This window comes from Pteropus medius, unplaced genomic scaffold (assembly GCF_902729225.1).
Source record: "Pteropus medius unplaced genomic scaffold, Ma_sr-lr_union100, whole genome shotgun sequence".
Taxonomy (NCBI): domain Eukaryota; kingdom Metazoa; phylum Chordata; class Mammalia; order Chiroptera; family Pteropodidae; genus Pteropus; species Pteropus medius.
In genome coordinates, this window is record NW_024342577.1 from 1,931 (window position 1) to 12,383 (window position 10,453).

Genomic DNA, 10,453 nt, shown 5'->3' on the forward strand with positions numbered 1-10,453 from the left:
GAATAGATCAGGACACAGACACATGTTCATGACAAAAGGAAAAAAATAATGATAATCTTGGCATTTCCAGTCAGATGATGCCCCCAGAGCAATCTCTTATGATTACTACTGGAACCAAGTGTGTGTGTTGGGGAGGAGCCAGGAGAAAGAGGCCCCTGGATAAAGTATTAACTGGGTCACATCATCTTTCTCAGGTTTTCTCTCTTGAGTTCTCTTCCGGGGACATCTGTAGTCTCGAGCAATCATGGAGAAAGGACATTCTGATGTCATTACCTACAAGCCCTAACCCTAACCCTAACCCTAACCCTAACCCTAACCCTAACCCAAGAGTGCCGATAAAAACATAAAACCTAAAGAAGCCTCTAGAAATGTGCCTAGCTCTTTACTCAGTAGGCAACTGGGCATGTAGCTAAATAATGTGCATTTGTCAAAGTGACTGTGAATGCTGACATAAGGTACAGCACCGTTCAGCTGGCCTTTGCAAAGAGCCACGTGACCTACCCGCTTATGCCTCCCCAACCTTTTGGAAATTCCGAGAAAAAAATAATGCATAATGAATCCACCCTTCTTTTAGCTTTTAAAATAAAAGCTACGTTTTACTCATTTGGGTTTGATGTGTTTTTATGCTGATACATCTCTCTTGGCTTACACTGGAGGGGAACCCAATATTCGACCCTCATACTTCCTCTTTACGGTCACATCTACCCCCAGAACAAGGGATAAAGTGATGATTCAGCCCACTGAAAGATCAGGAACCAGGACAGAGATCCTCCTGCTCCGCACTCTATGCTGTTCTTGGCCCTCGTAGTAAGGCTAGCTCCTTCTCTCTACTCAGCCTGAACTGGCTTCATCCCTACCCTCTTTTCTGAACTTATGGTAAGTCAACAAGTCCTCTCAGCTCAAGTGTAGTCAGGATCCTTGGCTTTGTAATTTCCCAACTTGAGAAAAGAGTGGTCTGAGTGAATGACCTTTTGCACGAAGGAGGAACACGGATGCGGCAAGACCCAGAGCTAGTGGGACAGGGCGAGATCAAGGACCCATGAGCAGAAGAAGAAGCAAGCAGGTATTCCATTTGGGACCGGGAGCTTTTGTGAAAAGCGGTGCCAAACAGCGCTGCCCCTCCCTGTGAGAACAGTTCCTTCCCCTTCCTGCTGTGTACTCCCTTCCTTCTTTCCGGATTCTGCATAAGACAGGTGAGCTCGGAATTGTTCCTGTGTCATTGGGTGCAGTCAGATGGTGCTTCTCAGTACAAAAGATTCCCAAACATCTTGCAATTACAAATCCATATTTTTAACTTAACTCAGCTTTTCTTATTTTTCATTTTTCTTTCGGCATGCAGAGCTGTGATACATGTCATAGCCTTTAACTATTTCATGAAGTTCAACTGTAGAATAAGAGGAACTTCCCATTGGACATACAAGCGTTTGACACCGCTTAGAAGTTTTGCGCACGGTGTAATTTTCTAGCAGATTTCTACTTCCAAGCATTAACTCACTTGCTCACAAGTTAACCTTACCTATCTATAACGTACGTCGACCTACTCATGAAAGTTTATTTCAGCTTAGGGAAGAAATGATTGATCCTTGTCCTTTGAGGAGACTCAATGTGTTCTAGTTTAAAACTTAATCATTTGTGTAAATAATTACTTATTTTTTGGCATTGAAATTGTGTAAATTCAAAATCCAATATCCTCATGAGGACTGCTCTGTCCTCCCATACGTCTTCCACTGTACCCACTTCTTGCCTTCCCTCTTTTCCTCCTTTCTCCTCCCCAACCCCCTTTTCCTCACCCCTCCACCTCTTCTTCCTCCTCTACTTCTCCCCTTGCTTTTCTTTTCCTCTCCCTGCGCTCCTCAACCTGCACTATTCTTAATTCCTCCTCTTCCTTCTCCTCCTCTGCTTCTCCCTCCTCTTCCCCATCTTCTCTTATTCAAGAAATGGTCTAGCTACAGATGATTGTAGCCAAGATGTTTGATCGGTCCTCTTTGCCGTCTTCTCCCCCTCAGTCTTTGGGTGCCCGCCATTTCTTCCCTCCATCTTCCCTGAATGGCTATACCAGATCCTTCTTGGCCTTCGGCACATACCGGCATCTGCAGTTGGTGCTGATAGCTGTACCCATGGCCCTCAATCAGGATAGTTGCACGTTCTCGCTATCGTTTCCCGATCTCGGGCCTTGTCTTGTTATCAGTCCTCTCAGCATTTCTATGTAGTCTCTTCCGAGTGCCTGCAGCTGAAAATCACTCCTGCTATAAAGAAACCTTGGTGAACTCGAGGGCACTCCCTCGTGGTCTATCTTCTCTAAATGCCAGGATGTCATTCCTCACCTCCCCTGAATTCCTCCTGTTGTGGTGGGGCATTGAGTGGAAGTTTCCTTTGCAAAGGTCCAAGTAGAATAGCAGGCCAGTTGCCATTCTGCTCCAGGATACACGACTTTTCACATATCCTCTTTCGATACTCTCTGCTGCCTATCCAAGCCTCTTTCCACGGTCACTTTCATAGATTTACACAAGCGATGCACTGTGCAATTCAAGGGAACCCATTCACATGGAATGCAACGGCGAGTTTGTAGTGCACAGCCGGCTCGCCAGCACATGCTGACACTATGTCCAGGTCATGCCCGGCTCATGAGGGGCCTACTCCCACCTTGGGGATGAGAAACCAGCATTAGCCTCTCCTGGGTCCTGCTTATGTATGGCTAAAAATGCATATGTCGAAGCTCTAAACTTTGCTTATCTAGGGCTCTGTATAATACATATTTCTCTCAACAAAGCCTGGCTCTTGCAAATGAAGACATCAGCTTTCAAAGCTGAGGTCTAAGCAATGGGCTTTTAGAAGGCATTTCAGAAATCCAAAGCTGCACTTCGAATGCTTGGCTCTGCCATCCCCACTCTCAGGTAACGATTCTGCCCTCTATACATCAAGATGTTCTGTGTACTATGTCCCAGGCCTTTAATGACTAGACTCAATTCTGTATCCTCAGGAAAATGGAGAAATTATGATTTACTAACTAGAATCCTGTTGGTAGAAGTCTGCATTATGATATCCCCCAGAAGAAAATGGCAAGACTCGGCTCAAAACCTTTGGAAAACTAGATGGTCCCAGTTTAATTCTGTGTCCTAGCGTGCAGAACACGACTTCTGTTCAAAAGTACTTAAAGACTCAAAATCTAAACAAACCCACAAACAACCCCCCACCCCATAGTTTATCTAAACTGAAGGATTCATGTCAAGTGCAGAAAATGTACACCCTTTTGAGGAAAACAATGCCAACTAACTGATGGAGAAGAAAATTCCCATTAAAAGTATTCATATTTTTAGCCCTATTGATATTAATTTATTGAGGAAAAAGGTATCTTTGGACGCAAAATCATTGGGTAAAAGATCGTAGAAAATCATGGCATTTACACACGCTCTGATTACTTAGTGATTACGAAGAGGAAATCGTCCGTTGATAACCATGGAGAAATTGTGAGACTTTCATCTTTAACTCCAATGTAATAATCAAGAAGATTCTGACAAATTCAAATTGGAATAAACCTTTCAAAAACATCACTATCGTGTAAGGAGAAAAAGCAGCCAAGTTTGGATGCGTTCTAGATGATATTAGATTATGACGACCATGACATTAAGTGTATTGTATAAACCTTGATTAGGAACGAGGTACAAAGGATGACACTGTTAGCGGAGGGCGGGGATTCCCTCCGGGCACCTTGTCCCATTCTTGATGTCTGGAACAATGGATTGAACGAGACAATGAAATACTGTAGAGAAGACAAGCTTCATTCGAATGGAAAGTACACTTGCAGACGTGGACGCGGGCTTGACCAAGAGAGGCATGGCTCAAAATGCCTGGCGATAAAGCCTTCAGGGTTTTGATCCCTATTGGCTCTGGGGGGGCACTTTTAGAGCCTACTGAGCAGTGTTGATTGACAATTAAGACTGGCAGGACTCCGTGATTTATCATTTGCTTTCTGCGCATGTTCGTTCCCAGAATTCAGCATATTATAATGGACTTAATAAACTTCTGGGCATACGTGTTTCGCCTTATGATCATGATATAATGGAGTTCAGCTAAATTGAAGGTTGTTGAGGTCTGCATTGCACGGTGCGATTTACTGGCTAAGAGCGGTACACAATTTTCTGCCTTCTTTTTTACTGCAATGAGTTACCATTTGCCCCAAAATGCCTTCTCACTTGCTTAATTGTGGGCGGGCAGAGGCAGACCCTTCTTACAATAGGACGACCTCGGTGTCTTTACAGGCAGACCCTAAAGCCTCGATCTAACTTTCCTGACTAACTCTTTCTAAGACCCGTGAACTCGCTCCTTCTTAGTAGCGATATTGAGGGAAGGGAGGTCTCTTCTTCTGTATCTGATTCCTGCTGAGAAGGGTCATCGTTTCTGTCTATTGAGGTTTCATGGAGCTGTATCCCTTTCCCCCTCAGTCAGGCCGGGATCTTGGGTTTCGGATGAAGTGCCGCCCCAGTCCCTTGACAAGGTAAAGTAGATACAAAGTTGTTATCTAAATCATCTCGGTATTACTATCTACTATTGTTTTATCAAAGAAGTGAGTAAAGGAGAACAGGCTGGGTTAATATATTTCTGAAAGAATAAAAAAACCTTTGGCCTAAAATCCCCTCCGTATCGACCCTGATTTGAGGAGGACCATTAATTCTCGGTGGTCCGATGATCCTTATCAAAAGCTAGAGGAGGTGAGTTACCAGTTACAGGGTCATAATCTAGATTTTGGAGAGAAGCCCTTTGTCCCACAGAATAGAGGGAAGAGAACTTAATAAGGTTTACTAAAGAAAAATGAAAGCAAAAATCTAGGAACTCTGCAAGATTTATCCAGTATGATTTCCCACTAAAAGATGCAGAATTTTAAAGATGATGTCCCGTATCAATATTAGTACAATTGGGAGATATTTTGGACTGACAGCAGTGTAATTTTAAAAGAGTATGACTGTGTCAGATAAAATGAAGTAGAGGGAGACAGAGAGAGAGAGAAAGAGAGAGAGAGAGAGAGAAATTAGTTTGTGTGATGGGATCAAAAATAAGAATGTTGAAGCAATTGCTCAGTGTAGCAAAGGGTATATAGGTGTTCTTTGTAGTACTATCTCAACTCTTCCATAGGATTGACAGTTGTAAAACCTAAATGCTGGAGAATAAATCAGGGTGTGCAGGAAACCCATGCAGGTAACTGAGAGGAGAGCACACTCTGCATACCACATTCTGTTAATCTGTGTCTCCTTGGGGCTGCATGGTGGGCTGTTATGCCTGGAGGATGACTCTTCCCCTTTCAAAATTGTGTCTTTGCATCCTGGCACTGTTTCCAGAGTATGTGTCAGGTCCACGTGTTGTGTGGAACAGAGCCCTGTTTCCAGCGGCAATGAAAGTTTGGCTCTGTGGACCAACAGTCCAAATGGTGTTCCAAGCATTGTCTCAAGGCATTCGGTATTCTGGAAGAAACAAATGACACAGACGGCATCAACATAGATGTCATCGCAGCGCTTGGGTGTGCTTAGCTGACGATTGTCCCCCGGAAAAGCCCACTGAGCCTCTCCCACCTGTTGCAGCAGGAAAGAGCAGAACTTGCAGGGCTTAGTGGTGGCCCCTTTTTCTCCTGTCATTTCTCCTAGAAATCCGATGAAATCCCAAGTGTCTCCACTAACCGAGCCAATGCTCTTCCTGGGCCTCTCCAGTCTGGGATCGGGTTTTCTATTTCCACCCGTTATCCTTGATGTGACTGATCGCATTAATCAATCTTCAAATGTTGAACCAGCCTTGCATACCTGATTTATGTTTTTGTCGTCTAGGAGGCCAAAAATTTCCAGAAAACGTTACCTTGTTGAAAGCAACCTTGGATGTGGACTTTTTGAAGCTGCCATTGGTTGTATAAGATGGCCAGTTCTTTGGCAATGGTCAAAGGATCTGTCACAATTTTCAGATTCGAGGAATTGTTGGCAAGATAATGCAGGGCTGAGACAACTGCCTGAAATTCAATCAGTTGGGCCGATCCTTGAGTTTCATGCTGTTTAGAAAGATTTGTGCAAGCTCCATCAAGCACGATGGTGCCGATAAGCTGTAAAATTTCCCTTTAGCTTTTCAGTCGCTTGATAACAAAGTTCTTCCCATTAAGCCAAGAATCACTGGAGAGGAATGAACAACGTCAGAAGTTGTGGCTAATTATACTCATGTACTCTCTATTTTATGTTTGGTAACTGCCCCCAGATTATAAGGAGTAGTTTGTTTATAGTTAGCAGGATCCCCAAAGTACAGGTGCAACGGGACTTTGAGCCCCAGTACCGAATAGGTAATGAGGGGTTACTAGTTGGTGGGTTTTAGCGGATGCTAAATTGATCCCAAACTCAGAGGCAAAATTGCCAACTGACATGTTTTTTTCGTTTTATGGTACAGAAGGCTCCCCAATGTAAGATGGTTCAACTTAACGTCTTTTAACCTCTCGATCTTTCGAAAATGATACACATTCTGTGGAATCTGTACCTCGATTTTGAATTTTCCTCTTTTCCTGGCTAGCGATATGAGGTATGATATTCTCTCGTGGTTCTGGGCAATGATAGAGAGCCTCGACTGCCAACATCTCAACGAAGACGACCGTCAACTGCCGATACGTAGTATACTTTGCATTGCAGGGCTTTTTGGACATCGCGTGTCGGCTTTCTGCGTTCCGTCATGTCTACAAAACACTCAGCTGTGTCTGCTGTTTCCGTTGAGAAGAAGAGGTTCGCAGTTACTGCAGATACAGTCCAAATGTAAGCGCTCCGGGCCTATTTCAGGTTGGCTAGGCTAAGCTATGATGTTTAGTAGTTTAGGTGTATTAAATGCATTTTCACTTGCTATATTTTCAACTAAGGATTGGTTTGTCAGGACAAAATTTACCACATCCCATCTGTTTTCCTACGAAAAGGATTTCCCACTGGATCAAACTCTGAACCTGTCTTTCAGTATGTTTTTGTTTTATTTTTTATTTCTCCCCTCTTTATCCAGATCAGTTTGCTGTTTGTTTTTGATAGATACTAGACATACTTCGGGGGTCCCCACATCCCTGATCATATTAAAAAAATTTTTCTTCCAGAGAATTGCAAATTATTATCATCAGAGTCAAGGGGCTCATCGACGGCAATGAGTGCTTCACTATGTTTATGGATTCTGGGCTGAAGTCATGTTGGAATGGCTTTGTTGTGCCACGGGTTACAACGAGTGTTTTCTCTGATCGCCCTTAGGATCAGGAACTCTGTTGCCACAGATGCATAGGCAGCAGCAATCACAAAGGCACTGTAGACAGAGGCCAAAATTTGGTACATGCGTAGGATATGGAACCTTATCACCTTCCACCTCAGTTGGAGTAACGACTCCCTGAAAACCACAAGTACCGCCAGCAGCAGTGCTTCCAGTCTAGAGGCTCAGACTTACAACAATCTGTGTCCTAGGCAGACTTCAGCATATCCGGCTCCAGTGAAAACTGGAACTGAGCTAATACACGTCTGCAAGGATTGTTGGCCCAGCTCTCTGAGAACATGGTGCATGCTCATTCATTCCAGCTGAGGTTCTCAACAGCAGATGTTGGCAAATCATTCAGGGATACGATAGAATGTACATACATGACTGAGTACAAGCAGTTGCATAGCCAACAACCTCACAAACACCTAAGGGAGGAAGTGTAGCTGTCATCCCCACTTAACAAATGCTGAACATGTGGATCCAATAGGTCAAAATACTTGCCCGAGATCACACAGAACCTGGAATGGAATACAAGCAGCCTGTATCTCGAGCTTCTGCTCCTACCACTTTTGTGTACACCAGCATATTGCTAATGGGGGCAAGTGCTAGTTCACCTAATAGCTATTTCCCATCTAGGTTTTGGTTTATCTAGTCAATTCATCTGGTAAATACCATGAAAAGATGTATTTGAATGTTACTCAGACCGTGGAGACATTCTGAGCTGCTGCATTTCCTACAGGAATCAAGTTGGTCTGGATTAGAGAGCAAAGAAGGAGCAAAATAGTTCCCATTCAGCTTATCACACTGCCCTTCTGTAAGTCCAATGGCCCGATAACTGAAGCACCAAGGGGAAGCGAGGCGACTCACATTGGCTCTCAGAACTTTGTGAGCATACTCAAAGGAAAGATCAGAACACTGATTACCAGCACCTGGGTTAATTCTGGTTGGGGCTGAATAGATGGAATAAGCAAGAGTTCCCAGAAGAGAGGAGACAGGTATCACATATGTGAATTCCTTATTTACGAAAGTTTCATTTAATATTTTCAGACCACAGTACACCAAATGTAACATACCTCTGTGAGCCACGCCGCACATGAGTGGGGCAAATTGTTTCGTCTCATCTGATCTTCAGAAACCCCTAAAGTGGAGTTGCTGTTGTGTTTCCTCTTTTTAAAAGAGGATCAGAGTTGATGGCATTTGCCCGAAATCCCACAGGAATGTGACGGGAAATCGGATCACCTGTCCCTTGTGCCCTTTTCCTAATGCCTTCTGTATGCGTTTTATTTTTACTAATTTGGATAAATGACTGTCTTAAACCTGACATTACACATCAGGGTTGGAGTTGCTCAGCTCAATCGGTTTGTTGATGGCAGAAGAAAATGAATGCCACATTGTCTTGGTGTATGTGCATGTTTTCTATCCCAGACCACTGAGCAGCTTCGGTTCCTGCAGGAGCGGCAAATGATCTAGAAGGGAACACAAGTAGAGAGAGGAGCAGTTCCCTCCCTCCCCCTCCCACTATTTGCCTGAGTCCCAGGGCCTGATTGGTTAGGCAGCTAGACGTGTCATCACGCCTCACAATGACCTTCAGTGCCGAGTCATCACAACTGTTGATAAGAGCCAAGGCCTGGCAACAAGCACTTGGGTTACTTCGTCATCAGGCCTGAGAATAGTAAGGGAGATGCTGCTGGAGAGAAAGTAGATGTTACCTATGTCTGGGGACTGTCTGCTGCACTGTTTCTCTGTTCCCTGGACATTCAGCTCTCTTGGCATCAGCAGTCTTCATAGGCTTTAGCAAAATCTCCGCCCTAAAAACTTCTCCCGTGGGATCAGTTACCAAAATGTCCTAACGGTGTTCTTCTGTTTCAACAGTTTAACTGGGCAGTGGTCAGCGATGCTGGCTTTCCGATCAGATCACTCAGAGATTCGCAAGGGAACTCGGTCTCAGGTGGGGTTTTATTTCTCTTTCTGCATCTCTAGATAAAACCTGGGCAATGGCACTTAAACTGCTACTTCTGGAAAAGGCCAATTCCCTGATATGGGGTATTTGCTTGTAGAAAACAGGACTGTGGGTAGTAACAATCCTCAAGCCACATGACTTTGAAAGTCTCTAGTACAGAACAACGATATTGTTATCATTCAAATGTGACGCCAGTTGGTATTGCCCAGAGATACGGCATGGAGTTTTACAGAATGGGTAGGGACTAATGGAAGCACATGGCTTGGTGTCCTGTAGAGTGAACCTGTCGAATTTCATTTCATATTTCTGAGGCAATATAACTTACTTACATGTGGCAATCGGACCGCTGCCTTGAGTGCACATCTCTATAAAAGAAGCAAGTCAGTCATGAGATAATGTGCGAAAAGAATAGATACAACTTCAACACGCAAAACAATACGTTATATACTCCTGTAAGAATGGGATATGAAATAACAAATAAGTCTATGCATTCAGTGCAAACATAGTCATGAACGCCAACCGAAGTTTGCCATGAGTGAGCAGATTATTCAGTAGACGGAAGAGAACACGTTTGGGAATAACCATGATAGCGGTCTTTCCCTACGATATATGAACATCTAGGCTATCGATTTAACAACTAAAACAGGGATTGACACTCTGTCAATGGAAAGGAATAGATCAGGAAACAGACCCATGTTCATAACAAAAGGAAAAAAGAATAATCTTGGCATTTCAAGTCAGACGATGCCCTCAGAGCAATCTCTTGTGATTACTACTGGAAGCAATTGTGTGTGTTGGGGAGGAGCCAGGAGAAAGACGCCCCTGTGTCGACTGGATTAATTGGGTCACATCATCCTTCTCAGGCTTTTGCGCTTGTGCTCTCTTCCGGACACGTCTGTGTCGTGGAACTATCGTGGATAGAGGACGTTCCGATGTCATTCCCAACAAGCTCTCACCTAGCCCCAAGAGGGCCGATAAACACATAAATGGCTTAAAATCTAAACAAACCCACAAACAACCCCCCAACCTATAACATATCTAAGGTGAAGGATTCATTACAAGTGCAGGAAATGTAAACCATTATGGGGAAATCATGCCAACTAACAGATGGACGAGAAAATTCCCGTTAAAATTATCCATATTTTTAGCCTGCTTGATAATAATTTATTGAGGAAAAAGGTCTCTTTGGATGCAAAATCATTGGGTAAACGATCGTAGAAAACAATGACATTGACACACGCTCCGATTACTTGG

The 10,453-nt window shown here is 43.8% G+C and overlaps 1 long non-coding RNA gene across 1 annotated transcript; it reads right to left on the reverse strand.

Moving 5' to 3' along the window:
• Nucleotides 1-1,773: 1,773 nt before the first annotated feature.
• On the reverse strand, nt 1,774-9,770 carry LOC120605547 (uncharacterized). The gene is made up of 3 exons (XR_005653651.1): nt 9,757-9,770; nt 2,057-2,062; nt 1,774-1,909 (listed from the first exon to the last, which is right to left on the reverse strand). It is a non-coding gene; the product is annotated as an uncharacterized LOC120605547 (long non-coding RNA).
• Between the last annotated feature and the right edge of the window lie 683 nt (nt 9,771-10,453).